Genomic DNA, 16,902 nt, shown 5'->3' on the forward strand with positions numbered 1-16,902 from the left:
CATCTTCTGGATATATGCCCAGGAGAGGTATTGCTGGATCCTCCAGTAGTACTATGTCCAATTTTCTGTGGAACCACCAGACTGATTTCCAGAGTGGTTGTACAAGCTTGCAATCTCACCAGCAATGGAGGAGTGTCCCTCTTTCTCCACATGCTCACCAACATCTACTGTCACCTGAATTTTTGATCTTAGCCATTCTGACTGGTGTGAGGTGGAATCTCAAGGTTGTTTTGATTTGCATTTCCCTGATGATTAAGGATGTTGAACATTTTTTCAGGTGCTCCTCGGTGATTTGGCATTCCTCAGTTGAGAATTCTTTGTTTAGCTCTGTAGCCCATTTTTAATAGGGATATTTGATTTTCTTGAGTTCTTTGTATATATTTGTATATATTAGATACTAGTCCCTATCAGTTTTAGGATTGGTAAAAAATATTTACCCAAACTGTTGGGGTCCTCTTTGTATTATTGACAGTGTCTTTTGCCTTACAGAAGCTTTGGAATTTTATGAGGTCCCATTTGTTGATTCTCAGTCTTACACCACAAGCCATTGGTGTTCTGTTCAGGAATTTTCCCCCGTGCCCATATCTTAGAAGTTTTGCCCCTCTTTCTCCTCTATAAGTTTTAGTGTCTCTGGGTTTATGTGGAATTCCTTGATGCACTTAGACTTGAGCTTAGTACAAGGAGAAAAGAATGTATAAATATGCATTCTTCTACATGATACCTGCCAGTTAAGCCGGCACTTTTTGTTGAAAATGCTGTCTTTTTTTCCACTGGATGGTTTTAGGTCCTTTGTCAAAGATCAAGTGACCATAGGTGTGTGGGTTCATTTCTGGGTCTTCAATTCTATTCCATTGATCTACCTGTCTGTTGCTGTACCAGTACCTTGCAGTTTTTATCGCAATTGCTCTGTAGTACAGCTTGAGGTCTTGCATGGTTATTCCCCCAGAGGTTCTTTTATTGTTGAGAATAGTTTTTGCTACCCTAGGTTTTTTGTTATTCCAGATGAATTTGCAGATTGCTCTTTCTAAATCAGTGAAGAATTGAGATGGAATTTTGATGAGGATTGCATTGAATAAATAGATTGCTTTTGGCAGGATAGCCATTTTAACTATATTAATTCTGCGAATCCATGAGCATGGTAGATCTTTCCATCTTCTGAGATCTTCTTTAATTTCTTTCTTCAGAGACTTGAAGTCCTTGTCATAAAGATCTTTCACTTCCTTAGTTAGAGTCACACCACTGTATTTTATATTATTTGTGACTATTATGAAGGGTGTTGTTTCACTAGTTTCTTTCTCAGCCTGTTTATCCTTTGTGTAGAGAAAGGCCTCTGATTTGTTTGAGTTAATTTTATATCAAGATACTGCATTGAAGCTTTTTATCAGGTTTAGGAGTTCTCTAGATGTGAGGAGCCGCCCTCACAGTCGCCGTTACAAGATGGCGCTGACATCCGTTGCTCGTAGTAAAATGTGCGCAGGCGTCAGGGTATCGTTCCATTACCTGAGCCCTGCCTTTCTCGTGGCGTTAACTGACTGATAGTGGGCAGCCAATCCCAGTGGTGCACATCTCCAACCGTTTTTTCGCAGCCTATAAAAGGGAAGGGTTTTCTGCTCTCTGGGTCTCCTCTCCTGAAGCTGATCATCTATCTCTCGAGATGTATTAAAGCTGTACTGCAGAAGGATCCGAGTGGCCTGCGTGCGTTTTGCTGGCGAGACGGTAGCGTGGGTCATCTGGTTGCCGGAATCCCGGGAATTAACATCGCCGGCGTTGGGGAGAACCCCCGGAGACGGGGCGGATTCAGAACTGCAGGGAAAAGGTGAGTTCGGAGAGATATATCTGATCGTGAACCTCTTATCCCTTTTGATTTCGGTTTTCACCCTAAGAAGGGGCGGTAGAAGCGTTAGTCTTGGTTGCTGTCCATTGAGGCTGGTGCTGAAATTTGTTATCCATCGAGACTGGTGCTGAAAATTGCTATCCATCAAGGCTGGTGCTAAAATTTTCTGTCCATTGAGGCTGGTGCTAAAATTTTCTGTCCATTGAGGCTGGTGCTAAAATTTTCTGTCCATCGAGGCTGGTGCTGAAATTCTTATTTTGTCCATCGAGGCTGGTGTTGAAATTTGAGGTGTGATCAGTCCGACGTAGATAAGCGGCAGCACCGAGGTATCTTGTAAGCTTCCCATAAATAAGGGAGCGGAGCACCGTGTTTACTTTCAGCTTTGCTTAAGGAGTACCATAAGTCGGGCGTAGATCAGCCGCAGGTACTCATTCTATCATGGGCTCTTCACAGTCAGTGATCACTGCATTACAGGCAGTGCTAAAGCAACGCGATCTGCAGGTCACCTCCCGTACGTTGCAGAATTTTGTTAAGGAGGTGGATTGCGTTGCTCCCTGGTATGCCTGTTCGGGGTCTCTAACTGTAGCCTCATGGAATAAGCTAGGAAGGGACCTTGACCGTAAACATGAAGAGGGAGACTTACGCCTAGGCACCAAGGCAATTTGGAAGCTGATAAAAAACTGTTTAGAGGATGAAACCTGCTGACCCGCCATTGTGGAGGGACAGGGAACACTAGAAGAGGTTCAGGACAGTATGTCAGAAACCGAACGAAGCGAGAGAATAAGAGCTCAAAAAAAGACATGTCTAAGAAAAAAAGGACCTCCCCAGGATTCAGAAGGAAGGGGAGAGAAAAAGAAGGGCAGTGAAACTGAGCCCTCTACTAAGAAAAAGCCTTATACTAATTTTTATCCTATCTATGACTTGGAGGCCTTAGAGATTGATAGTTCAGGGTCCGAAGATCTAGACCCCAGTGAGGAGGCTAAATTAGAGGAGGAGGCAGCAAAATATAAAGAACAAAGATATAACCCTGACCGATGGTCGCGATCAAGAAGTAACAAAAAGGGTAGCATATCAGCTACTGTGCCCAAAGCGCCACCACTTTATGAATTGCAGGATAGTGCTAACTCTTTTTTTCCTCAGGAAGAGTTAAAAAAGATACAGATGGCATTTCCAGTCTTTGATACTGGGAAGGCGGGGCGTATGCATGCCCCAGTGGACTATAAACAACTTAAAGAACTTGCTGAATCTGTCCGTAACTATGAGGTCAGTGCCAATTTTACTCTGGTTCAGGTCGAGAGATTCGCTAATATGGCCATGACCCCGTCAGATTGGCAAATGATAGCAAAGGCTACACTCCCTAATATGGGACAATATATGGAATGGAAAGCTCTATGATATGATGTGGCCCAAAATCAGGCCAGGGTCAATACCACAGCAGTTGATGACAACCAAAAACAATGGACCTTTGAATTGTTGACTGGCCAAGGGCAGTATGCCACCAATCAAATTAACTATCCTTGGGGGGCATACGCCCAGATAGGGGCAGCTGCGGTCAAGGCTTGGAAGGCACTAACAAGAAAAGGGGAGGCTGGGGGTCACCTTACAAAGATCGTTCAGGGCCCCCAGGAAGCATTTTCTGATTTTGTGGCAAGAATGACTGAGGCTGCAGCCCGGGTCTTTGGCGACCCCGAGCAAGCCATGCCTCTAATTGAACAGCTCATTTATGAGCAAGCCACCCAAGAGTGCAGGGTGGCCATCACGCCAAGAAAGAAAAAGGGGGTACAAGACTGGCTTAAGATATGTAGGGAGCTAGGAGGCCCTCTCACCAACGCGGGACTAGCCGCGGCTATATTGCAATCTCAGAGGCGCCCTAATTTCAACAAACAAAAGGTGTGTTTCAATTGTGGGAAAGCTAGACATTTGAAAAGAGATTGCCCTGTACTTGAACGTGCAAGAGGAGCTGTTCTCTGCTCCCGCTGCAGAAAGGGCTATCACAAGGCTAGTGAATGCTGCTCTGTCAGAGATATAAAAGGCAGACTCCTGCCCCCGAAAGGTGAAGTTAATCAGTCAAAAAACGGGGTGCTAGGCCCCCGATCCCAGGGCCCTCACAAATATGGGAGCCGTTTTGTCAGAAGCCAGAGCAGGACAGAGGAGATAACACCCGACGAGTTACAGGAGTGGACTTGCACGCCACCTCCAGTTTTTTACTCATGCCCCAAATGAATGTGCAACCAATCCCTGTTAAGTCTCCTGGACCCTTACCCCCTCGGACTATGGGTCTCATTGTTGGGCGAGGATCTCTCACTTTGCAAGGCCTTGTGGTTCATCCTGGAGTAGTGGACCACCAACACCTGCAAGACATTCAAGTCCTTTGCTCCTGCCCCCAAGGTATTTTTTCCATTAGCCCAGGAGATAGAATTGCACAATTAATATTCTTGCCCAGCCTTGATAAGGATGAAGATAACATAAAAGAATTGAGAGGTATGGGTTCTTCTGGCCCCGATTCAGCCTATCTAGTTATGCCTTTGAATGCCAGGCCTACTCTACATCTTTTTATTAATGACAAAGATTTTGAGGGGATTATGGACACTGGGGCAGATAAGAGTATCATTTCATCTTACTGGTGGCCCAAGAGCTGGCCTGTTACAAAATCTTCTCATTCTTTACAAGGCCTGCGTTATCAATCTTGCCCAGCGATTAGTTCATCCACCCTGACATGGCAAACCTCAGAAGGACAGAGGGGCCTATTTACTCCATATGTGCTCCCGCTGCCGATAAACCTATGGGGCAGAGATGTGCTTTCTGAGATGGGAATCACATTAACCAATGAATACTCAGTTCAGACCACTAATATTATGAAGAAGATGGGGTACACAAAGGGAAAGGGAATGGGAAGCAAAGAACAAGGTAGACTTGAGCCTGTCTCCCACAACGGTAACCCAGGTAGACGGGGCTTGGGTTTTTCCTAGGGGCCGTTGGGGTTACAAGACCCATCCCCTGGGTAACAGAGAAACCCGTGTGGGTCTCCCAATGGCCGCTATCCTCTGAAAAATTGGAGGCAGTCAACAAGCTAGTTACAGAACAGGTGCAGCTCGGACATTTGGAACCTTCCACATCCCCGTGGAATACTTCAATTTTTGCCACAAAAAAGAAATCAGGCAAATGGAGGTTACTTCATGACCTTCGAGCAATTAATGCACAAATGAACCTTTTCGGCTCAATCCAGCGGGGTTTACCTCTGTTATCTGCCCTGCCTAAGCAATGGAAAATTGTCATTTTAGACATTAAAGACTGTTTCTTTTCCATCCCTTTGTGTCACCAAGATCGACCAAGATTTGCTTTTACAATTCCAGCCCTTAATCATATGGAGCCTGATAAGAGGTTCCAGTGGAAAGTCCTCCCTCAGGGCATGGCAAATAACCCCACTATGTGCCAACTTTTTGTACAGGCAGCATTAGAACCTGTGAGACAATATTTTCCCTCCTTACTGTTATTACATTATATGGATGATATTCTTCTGTGCCATAAAGATATGATGCTTTTACAAAAATCCTATTCATTTTTGATAAAAATGTTAAACCAATGGGGACTGCAGATAGCTGCAGAAAAGGTTCAGATTTCAGAAGTGGGTTCCTTTCTGGGAACCATTATTTTCCCAGATAAGATACTTCCTCAAAAATTGGAAATTCGCAGAGATCATTTACATACTCTTAATGATTTTCAAAAGTTATTGGGGAGTATAAATTGGCTTAGGCCTTTTTTAAAGATTTCCTCTGCCGAGCTTAAACCTTTATTTGATATTTTAAAGGGGGATTCACATATCTCCTCCCCCAGAGCCCTTACTTCAAGGAATGGGTGGGGGTGGATTTGTTTGGAGTGGCTGTGTGCGGTGGAGTACTGCTCCTACTACGGATGATCTGCAAACTTAAAGCCCAAACAAGGAGGGACAGGATGGTAGTAACCCAGGCGCTTGTTCCTTTGGAGCATGGTGCCTCCCCCAATGTATGATTATTGATACTTAAGCAATAGGTCACTGGCCGCTCAGCTCTTGCACCCCACGAGGCTAGTCTCATTGCACGGGATAGAGTGAGTGTGCTTCAGCAGCCCGGGAGAGTTGTACGGCTAAGCACTGCAGTAGAAAGTCTCTGCGGTATAAAATGAGCCTATTCTAGGGAGACATGTCATCTTGTATGAAGGTTGAGTGTCCAAGTGTCCTTCCCCCAGGAAAAACGACACAGGAGCGGACCAAAACCCCTCCAGGTGACGAGCCTGGGAGGAGGTTTTGTGTAAGGCCCCTATGCTTGCACACTGGGGATTTGACCTCTATCTCCACTCTCAGTACTGGGTGGCCTGTTGCTTCTAAATAAAAGAAAAGGGGGAGATATGAGGAGCCGCCCTCACAGTCGCCGTTACAAGATGGCGCTGACATCCGTTGCTCGTAGTAAAATGTGTGCAGGTGTCAGGGTATCGTTCCATTACCTGAGCCCTGCCTTTCTCGTGGTGTTAACTGACTGATAGTGGGCAGCCAATCCCAGTGGTGCACATCTCCAACCGTTTTTTCGCAGCCTATAAAAGGGAAGGGTTTTCTGCTCTCTGGGTCTCCTCTCCTGAAGCTGATCATCTATCTCTCGAGATGTATTAAAGCTGTACTGCAGAAGGATCCGAGTGGCCTGCGTGCGTTTTGCTGGCGAGACGGTAGCGTGGGTCATCTAGTGAAAATTTTAGGGTCACTTATATATACTATCATATCATCTGCAAATAGTGATATTTTGACTTCCTCCTTTCCAATTTGTATCCCCCTGATCTCCTTTTGTTGTCTGATTGCTCTATCTAGGACTTCAAGTACTATAGTGAATACGTAGGGAGAAAGTAGGCAGCCTTGTCTAGTCCCTGATCTTAGTGGGGTTGCTTCAAGTTTCTCTCCATTTAGTTTGAGATTGGCTACTCGTTTGCTGTAGATTTCTTTAATTATATTTAGGTATGGGCCTTGAATTTCTGATCTTTCCAAGACTTTTATCATGAATGGGTGTTGGATTTTTTCAAATGCTTTCTCAGCATCTAAAAAGATGACCATGTGGTTTTTGTCTTTGAGTTTGTTTATATAGGGGATTACATTGATGGATTACCGTATATTGAACCATCCCTGCATCCCTGGGATAAAGCCTATTGATCATGATGGATGATCTTTTTGATGTGTTATTGGATTCAGTTTGTGAGGATTTTATTGAGTATTTTTGCATCGATATTCGTAAGGGAAATTGGTCTGAAGTTCTCTTTCTTTGTTGGGTCTTTATGTGGTTTAGGTAGAAGAGTAATTGTGCCTTCATAGAATGAATTGGGTAGAGTACCTTCTGTTTCTATTTTGTGGAATAGTTTGAGGAAAATTGGAATTAGGTCTTCTTTGAAGGTCTGATAGAACTCTGCACTAAACCCATCTTGTCCTGGACTTTTTTTGTTTGGGAAAGTACTAATGACTGCTTCTATCTCTTTAGGGGATATGGGACTGTTTAAGTCATTTATCTGATCCTGATTTAGATTTGGTACCTGGTATCTGTCTAGAAAATTGTCCATTTCATCCAGGTTTTCCAGTTTTGTTGAGTATAGCTTTTTGTAGTAGGTTCTGATGATGTTTTCTATTTCCTCAGGTTCTGTTCTTATGTCTCCATTTTGATTTCTGATTTTGTTAATTAGGATACTGTCCCTGTGCCCCCTAGTTAGTCTGACTAAGGGTTTATCTATCTTATTGATTTTCTCAAGAACCAGTTCCTGGTTTGTTTTTTTCTTTGTATAATTCTTTTTGTTTCTACTTGGTTGATTTCAGCCCTGAGTTTGATTATTTCCTGTTGTCTACTCCTCTTCCTTTGCTTCCTTTTGTTTTAGAGCTTTTAGGTGTGCTGTCAAGCTGCTTGTGTATGCTCTCACTAGTTTCTTTTTGGAGGCACTCAGAGCTATGAGTTTTCCTCTTAGGACTGCTTTCATTGTATCCCATAAATTTGTGTATGTTGTGCCTCCATTTTCATTAAACTCTAAAAAGTCTTTAATTTCTTTCTTTATTTCATCCTTGACCAAGTTATTGTTGAGTAGAGTGTTGTTCAGTTTCCAAGTGAATGTTGGCTTTCTATTATTTATGCTGTTATTGAACATCAGCCTTAGTCTGTGGTGATCTGATAGGATGCATGGGATAATTTCAATTTTTTTGTATCTGTTGAAGCCTGTTTTGTGACCAATTATATGGTCAGTTCTCAAGAAGGTACCATGTGGTGCTGAGAAGAAGGAATATCCTTTTGTTTTAGGATAAAATGTTCTGTAGATATCTTTAAATCCTTTTGTTTCATAACTTCTGTTAGTGTCCATGTGTCTTTTTTTAGTTTCTGTTTCCAGGATCTGTCCATTGGTAAGAGTGGGATGTGGAAGTCTCCCAGTATTATTGTGTGAGGTGCAATGTGTGCTTTGAGGTTTATTAAAGTTTCTTTAATGAATGTTGCTGCCCTTGCATTTGGAGCATAAATATTCAGAAGTGAGAGTTCATCTTGGTAGATTTTACTTTTGATGCACATAAAGTGCCCCTCCTTGTCTTTTTTGATAACTTTTGATTGGAATTTGATTGTATTTGATATTAGAATGGCTAGTTCAGCTTCTTTCTTCGGAAAATTTCCTTGGAATATTGTTTTCCAGCCTTTTACTATGAGGTAGTATCTGTCCTTGTCCCTGAGGTGTGTTTCCTGTATGCAGGAAAATATTGCGTCCTGTTTATGTAGCCAGTCTGTTACTCTATGTCTTTTTATTGGGAATTGAGCCCATTGATATTAAGAGATATTAACGAAAAGTAATTATTGCTTCCTGTTATTTTTGTTGTTAGAGTTGGGTTTTTTTCTTGCAGCTGTCTTCTTTTAGGTTTGCTGAAGGATTACTTTCTTGCTTTTTCTAGGGCACGATTTCCATCAATGTGTTGGAGTTTTTCCTTTATTATCCTTCAAAGGGCTGAATCCGCGGAAAGATATTGTGTGAATTTGGTTTTGTCATGGAATACATTGGTTTCTCCATCTATGTTAATTGAGAGTTTTCCTGGGTATAGTAGCCTGGGCTGCCATTTGTGTTCTCTTAGGGTCTGTATAACATCTGTCCAGGATCTTCTGGCTTTCATAATCTCTGGTGAGAAGTCTCGTGTAATTCTAATAGGTCTGCCTTTATATGTTACTTGACTTTTTCCCTTACTGCTTTTAATATTCTATCTTCATTTAGTGCATTTGTTGTTCTGATTATTATGTCTCAGGAGGGATTTCTTTTCTGGTCAAGTCTATTTGGAGTTCTGTAGGCTTCTTGTATGTTCATAGGCATCTCTTTCTTTAGGTTTGGGAAGTTTTCTTCTATATTTTTTTCAAGATATTTACTGTCCCTTTTAGTTGAAAGTCTTCATTCCCATCTATACCCATTATCCTTAGTTTTGGTCTTCTCATTGTGTCCTTGATTTCCTGGATGTTTTGGGTTAGGATATTTTTGAATTTTGCATTTTCTTTGATTGTTGTGTCTATGTTTTCTATAGAATCTTCTGCACCTGAGATTCTTTCTTCCATCTCTTGTATTCTGTTGCTGATGTTCACATCTATGGTTCCTGATGTCTTTCTTAGGATTTCTATCTCCAGAGTTGTCTCCCTTTGGGTTTTCTGTATTGTTTCTACTTCCATTTTTTAGATCTTGGATGGTTTTGTTCAATTCCATTACCTGCTTGGTTGTCTTTTCCTGTAATTCTTTAAGGGATTTTTGTGTTTCTTCTTTAAGGTATTCTACCTGTTTAGCAGTGGTTTCCTGTAATTCTTTAAGGACTTCTATCTGTTTAGCAATGTTCTCCTGTATTTCTTTAAGTGAGTTATCAATGTCCTTCTTAAAATCTTCTACCACCATGAGATATGATTTTAAATCAGAATTTTGCTTTTGGGTGTATTGGGGTATCCAGGACCCTCTGTGTGGGCGTACTTGTTTCTGATGATGCCCAGTGTTCTTGGTTTCTGTTAGTAAATTTCTTATGTTTGCCTTTCACCATCTGGTAATCTCTGGTGTTAATGTTCTAGCTGTCTCTGGCTGGAGCTTGTTCCTCCTGTGATTCTGTTAGCTTCTTTCAGCTCTCCTGGGAGTCCAACTCTCACCTGAGTCCTAGTGGTCAGAGCGCTCTCTGCAGGCAAGCTCTCCTCTTGTAGTGCAGGTGTCCAGGGGTCTGGAACTCTGATCTACTTCCTGAGTCCTGAGTCAGAGCCCTCCCTGTAGGCCGACTCTCCTCTGGCAAGGAAGGTGCTCAAGGGTGTGGGTCTCAGCTCCACCTCCTGGCTGAGGATGAAGACCTGAAGGTACCCTGTCCAAGAAGCTCTGTTTCTTCTATCGCCCACATGCTCTCCAGTGATCACAAGGTCCTGGGTGTGCTAGGGTTCCTGCAGTGTGGAGAGTCCTCTGGGGACCTTGGTGTCCTCTGCTGGGTTCAGGTGGAAAATGTCAGGGCTGGTCCCAAAGGTAAAGAATACCAGCCTCTCATCAGACGGGGTTCCTTTGTCCCTTTTCCTTGCTGGCACAAGATCCTCCGGGATTCTTTGGAGCTGAAGTTGTGTTCCACTCACCCGTGATCCTGAGGACCTGGGTGTGCTACGGGTCCTGCAGCGTGGAGAGTCCTCTGGGGACCTTGATGACTTCTGCCATGTTCAGGCTGCAGATCTGAATATATCTTTTTAAAGCTGTAATACTTAAATGGTTTTATATTTTTCTGTGCCAAATAATTATTACAATGTCTGTTCTATTGTACTGCTTCACTAAACACAGCTTTTCAGTGTTGTAATACCTGTTTTTCTATGCATAAAAACCCTTTCTTGAGAGCTACAAAACACACTCAAATTCAAACTGCCTCTGTGTTTGTTTCTGTTTGTCACCACCAAATCCTCACCACTTGACCTCAAGAACCCACATCACAGGGACCCCCATTCCTAGCTGGGGTGGTCTGTGACACATTTGATGAGTTCATAATGCATGTCATTTATATAATATTAGTCAATATGGACACTGAGATTCTTAGAAGTCTTGGAAATGGAGTTCCTATTTTCCATTTTTTATTGTTTACCTTCTTAGCAGTATGTTGCTTTATTGTATCCAACCAAAAGTAAAACAGTTATGAGCATCTATCTGTCATAGACTATTTTCATAGGCAAAACAACATTATGTGTTTCTGAAGTCTGAATAACATCAAGCCTCATAATCAGTGACAGTATAATGAGACTGCATAAAAGTGGTATCACTCAGCTTTACAATATATAATATGGAATTGAATACATAATCTGCATACAAATGGCACATCCATTCTTACTATATTTAAAATCAAATTCAATTTGGATTGTGATTACACATAAATGGAAGGAAGAGTAATGACACCTCCTGAAACAGTTACATCCCTGTGTGCAACTTCACTTTGGAGAGGCTGTTAGCTGATTTCCTCTGAATGTCTCTCCTCTTAGAAAGTTAATAAATAAAGTAAATCTAAGAAGCAGAAAAACAGTCACCATGAAAAATTGTATTAAGCAGAACTGGCTTATTTTTTGCGTGTTTGATCAGTTTGCACAAGGCAGAAGTTTTAAGAAGTGCTTTTTGTCTTTTTGTTCATTTGCTTTTTATTCTCTAGGAAGTCTTGCTGCATAGCCTAGGATGATGTTAAATGCATAAGTTTTCCATCTTTTCTGTTCACGTCCTTGGATTATAGGCAATCTTTCATGGTTACCAAGGTCAGTGATCTGTGAATAATGAAGGTAAGAAAAGAAAAGGGTAAGAAAAGTGATTGAAAAATTTTTAACACTGACAAACCAGCATTTGTGAACTTGAAGCAGAAAGACACAGCCTGAGATATATGACAACACCCTACCTCAAAAACAGAAATGAAAGAAGGAAAGAAAGACAGTGGGAAGCAAGGGGTTGAAGGAAACACAGGAACAATAGAACCTACAAAACACACAAGAAAGAACAAATACAGGGCTCGAGAGATGGTTCAGTGGTTAAGAGTGCTGGCTTTTCTTTCAGAGGCCTGAGTCCCGTTCCCAGTGCCCACACCTGTCTGACACTCCCTTCAGGCCCCTAAAGGTTCTATATTATATAATTTCTGTGTTTGTGGTGTAGGCAAAACACAAACATTATGTAATATAAAGAAGTGTCTATAAACTTTGGGAGATAAACCAGTCTGTAAGGCAGTTATTGAGAAGGACTGAAAGCCTGAATTTGATCTCCATAACCCACATGAAGTGTAGAAGAGGTAGCCATGCTTTTGAGTCCCTTCCTCAAAAAATAAGGTGAATAGCTCCTAAGTAACAGGACTTAAGTTTGGCTTCTAGTTTCCAGTTGCACATGCAGCTGCACACGTACATACACACACACACACACACACACACACACACACACACACACACACACACACATATACACAAACACACACACCTACACTATAAATTAAAATTAATTAAGTCAATAATACCTTAGGAGGCTATTGAAAGAAAGGGTTATTCAAACTATAGGAAAATTCTGTAGAATAAAAGAAGTTGAGTGAATTGACAAGAAAAATAGTAATTTTCAATTGGAAGGAAAAGAACATCAATGACAACACCTTGGAAAAGTGCCCCCTCTCCCGACACTGGAACTGCCTGGTATGACTCCATTCAATTTCTCTCTCTTCCTCTCTCTCTCCCTCTCTCTCTCTCTCTCTCTCCCTCTCCCTCTCCGTCTCTGTCTCTCTCTCTCTGTCTCTCTCTGTCTCTCTCTCTCTCTCTCTCTCTCTCTCTCTCTCTCTCTCTCTCTCTCTCTCTGTGTGTGTGTGTGAAACTACCATTTTGTTTAAAATTTTTTAATTATACCAATGAATATTAAAAGTTGGTATAACAAATAAATAGGTTTTTTTTAAACTAATCTCAAAGTATTGTGATTGCAATGTTCAGTTTAATCATCATCTTGACACACTCTGGAATCACCAGAAAAGAAAATTTCAATGAGTAATTAATTGTTCATATCGGGTTGGCCTATACTCATGTCTTGATCATATTCACCCATTTTCTGTGGCAGCATCAATCCCTCCTCAGACAAGAGATTCTAGGATGTCTAAGTTTATAGAAAGAATGTGCTGATCTCAAGTAGACATACATACATTTATTTTCTCTCTGCTCTTGGATTTTATGTGATTGGTTGCTTGAGGGACTGACTGCTTTGCAGTGCTGAGTGCAACCTGTATCTGTAGCTTAATTAACCCTCATTAAAGGTGCTATGTCAGAGTCTTATTACAAAAACCAGAAAAGGAACTAGGATATGTTCACTGTGTACAAGCAACTCAAGATTCAGACCCCTTACAAAAAGACTTTGCTGCCTCCTCATTTCTTTTTTTTTATTACGTATTTTCCTCAATGACATTTCCAATGCTATTCCAAAAGTCCCCCATACCCTCCCCCCCACCTCCCTACCCACCCATTCTCATTTTTTTGGCCCTGGCATTCCCCTGTACTGGAGCATATAAAGTTTGTGTGTCCGATGGGCCTCTCTTTCCAGTAATGGCCAACTAGGCCAAATTTTGATACATATGTAGCTAGAGTCAAGAGCTCCGGGGTACTAGTTAGTTCATAATGTTGTTGCACCTACAGGGTTGCAGATCTCTTTCGATCCTTGGATACTTACTCTAGCTACTCCATTGGGGGCCTTGTGAGCCATCCAATAGCTGACTGTGAGCATCCACTTATGTGTTTGCTAGGCCCCTGCCTAGTCTCACAAGAGACAGCTATATCTGGGTCCTTTCAGCAAAATCTTGCTAGTGTATGCAGTGGTGTCAGTGTTTGGAAGCTGATTATGGGGTGGATCCCTAGATAAGGCAGTCTCTAGATGGTCCATCCTTTTGTCACAGCTCTAAACTTTGTCTCTGTAACTCCTTCCATGGGTGTTTTGTTCCCAATTCTAAGAAGGGGCACAGTGTCCACACTTTGGTCTTCATTCTTCTAGAGTTTCATGCATTTGGCAAATTGTATCTTATATCTTGGGTATACTAAGTTTTGAGCTAGTATCCACTTATCAGTGAGTACATATTGTGTGAGTTCCTTTGTGATTGGGTTACCTCACTCAGGATGATGCCCTCCAGTTCCATCCATTTGCCTAGGAATTTCATAAATTCATTCTTTTTAATAGCTAAGTAGTCCTCCATTGAGAAAATGTACCACATTTTCTGTATCCATTCCTCTGTAGAGGGGCATCTGGGTTCTTTCCAGCTTCTGGCTATTATAAATAAGGCTGCTATGAACATAGTGGAGCATGTGTCCTTCTTACCAGTTGGGACATCTTCTGGATATATGCCCAGAAGAGGTATTGCTGGATCCTCCGGTAGTACTATGTCCAATTTTCTAAGGAACTGCCAGACTGATTTCCAGAGTGGTTGTACAAGCTTGCAATCCCACCAACAGTGGAGGAGTGTTCCTCTTTCTCCACATCCTCCCCAGCATCTGCTGTCACCTGAATTTTTGATCTTAGCCATTCTGACTGGTGTGAGGTGGAATCTCAGGGTTGTTTTGATTTGCATTTCCCTGATGATTAAGGATGTTGAACACTTTTCAGGTGCTTCTCTGCCATTTGGTATTCCTCAGGTGAGAATTCTTTGTTCAGCTCTGAGCCTCATTTTTTAAATGGGGTTATTTGGTTTTCTGGAGCCCACCTTCTTCAGTTCTTTATATATATTGCATAATAGTGCCCTATCTGATTTAGGATAGGTAAAGATCCTTTCCCAATCTGTTGGTGGCCTTTTTTTCTTATTGACAGTATCTTTTGCCTTGCAGAAGCTTTGCAGTTTCATGAGGTCCCATTTATCGATTCTTGATCTTACAGCACAAGCCATTGCTGTTCTATTCAGGAATTTTTCCCCTACGCCCATATCTTCGAGGCTTTTCTCTACTTTCTCCTCTATAAGTTTCAGTGTCTCTGGTTTTATGTGAAGTTCCTTGATCCACTTAGATTTGACCTTAGTACAAGGAGATAGGAATGGATCGATTCGCATTCTTCTACATGATAACAACCAGTTGTGCCAGCACCATTTGTTGAACATGCTGTCTTTTTTCCACCGGATGGTTTTAGCTCCCTTGTCGAAGATCAAGTGACCATAGGTGTGTGGGTTCATTTCTGGGTCTACAATTCTATTCCATTGGTCTACTTGTCTGTCACTATACCAGTACCATGCAGTTTTTATCACAATTGCTCTGTAATACAGTTTTAGGTCCGGCATGGTGATTCCACCAGAGGTTCTTTTATCCTTGAGAAAAGTGTTTGCTATCCTAGGTTTTTTTGTTATTCCAGAAGAATTTGTAGATTACTCTTTCTAATTCGTTGAAGAATTGAGTTGGAATTTTGATGGGGATTGCATTGAATCTGTAGATTGCTTTTGGCAAGATAGCCATTTTTACAATGTTGATCCTGCCAATCCATGAGCATGGGAGATCTTTCCATCTTCTGAGATCTTCTTTAATTTCTTTCTTCAGAGACTTTCATACAGATCTTTCACTTCCTTAGTTAGAGTCACGCCAAGGTATTTTATATTATTTGTGACTATTAAGAAGGATGTTGTTTCCCTAATTTCTTTCTTAGCCTGTTTATTCTTTGTGTAGAGAAAGGCCATTGACTTGTTTGAGTTAATTTTATATCCTGCTACTTCACAGAAGCTGTTTATCAGTTTTAGGAGTTCTCTGGTGGAATTTTTAGGGTCACTGATATATACTATCATATCATCTGCAAAAAGTGATATTTTGACTTCCTCTTTTCCAATTTGTTTCCCCTTGATCTCTTTTTGTTGTCGAATTGCTCTGGCTAGGACTACAAGAACAATGTTGAATAAGTATGGAGAGAGTGGACAGCCTTGTCTAGTCCCTGATTTAGTGGGATTGCTTCAAGCTTCTCACCATTTACTTTGATTTTGGCTACTGGTTTTCTGTAGATTGCTTTTATCATGTTTAGGTATGGGCCTTGAATTCCTGATCTTTCCAAGACTTTTATCATGAATGGGTGTTGGATCTTGTCGAATGCTTTTTCCGCATCTAACAAGATGATCATGTGGGTTTTGTCTTTGAGTTTGTTTATATAATGGATTACATTGATGGATTTCCATATATTAAACCATCCCTGCATCCCTGGAATAAAACCTACTTGGTCATGATGGATGATTGCTTTAATGTGTTCCTGAATTCGGTTATTGAGAATTTTATTGAGGATTATTGCATCTATATTCATAAGGGAAATTGGTCTGAAGTTCTCTATATTTGTTGGATCTTTCTGTGGTTTAGGGATCATAGTAATTGTGGCTTCATAGAATGAGTTGGGTAGAGTTCCATCTTCTTCTATTTTGTGGAATAGTTTATGCAGAACTGGAATTAAATCTTCTTTGAAGGTCTGGTAGAACTCTGCACTAAACCCATCTGGTCCTGGGCTTTTTTTGGTTGGGAGACTATTAATGACTGCTTCTATTTCTTTAGGGGATATGGGACTGTTTAGATCGTTAATTTGATCCTGATTTAACTTTGGTACCTGGTATCTGTCTAGAAATTTGTCCATTTCGTCCAGGTTTTCCAGTTTTGTTGAGTATAGCCTTTTTAGAAGGATCTGATGGTGTTTTGGATTTCTCCAGGATCTGTTGTTATGTCTCCCTTTTCATTTCTGATTTTGTTAATTAGGATTTTGTCCCTGTGCCCTCTAGTGAGTCTAGCTAAGGGTTTATCTATCTTGTTGATTTTCTCAAAGAACCAACTCCTCGTTTGGTTAATTCTTTGAATAGTTCTTCTTGTTTCCATTTGGTTGATTTCACCCTGGAGTTTGATTATTTCCTGCCGTCTACTCCTCTTGGGTGAATTTTCTTCCTTTTTTTCTAGAGCTTTTAGATGTGTTGTCAAGCTGCTAGTGTGTGTTCTTTCTAGTTTCTTTTTGGAGGCACTCAGAGCTATGAGTTTCCCTCTTAGAAATGCTTTCATTGTGTCCCATAGGTTTGGGTATGTTGTATCTTCATTTTCATTAAACTCTAAAAAGTCTTTAATTTCTTTCTT

At 41.3% G+C, this 16,902-nt stretch overlaps 1 long non-coding RNA gene across 1 annotated transcript in view; it reads left to right on the top strand.

Annotated features, from left to right (window-relative positions):
• Window positions 1-1,688: 1,688 nt before the first annotated feature.
• The window catches only part of Gm45957, a 43,766-nt gene continuing 28,552 nt past the window's right edge, over window positions 1,689-16,902 (top strand). Inside the window, exon 1 of the long non-coding RNA XR_001779086.1 lies at window positions 1,689-1,816. This is a non-coding gene — a long non-coding RNA (predicted gene, 45957). The remainder of the gene's footprint in view (window positions 1,817-16,902) is intronic.

The sequence above is a fragment of the Mus musculus genome, chromosome 9, assembly GCF_000001635.26.
Source record: "Mus musculus strain C57BL/6J chromosome 9, GRCm38.p6 C57BL/6J".
Classification (NCBI taxonomy): Eukaryota; Metazoa; Chordata; class Mammalia; order Rodentia; family Muridae; genus Mus; species Mus musculus.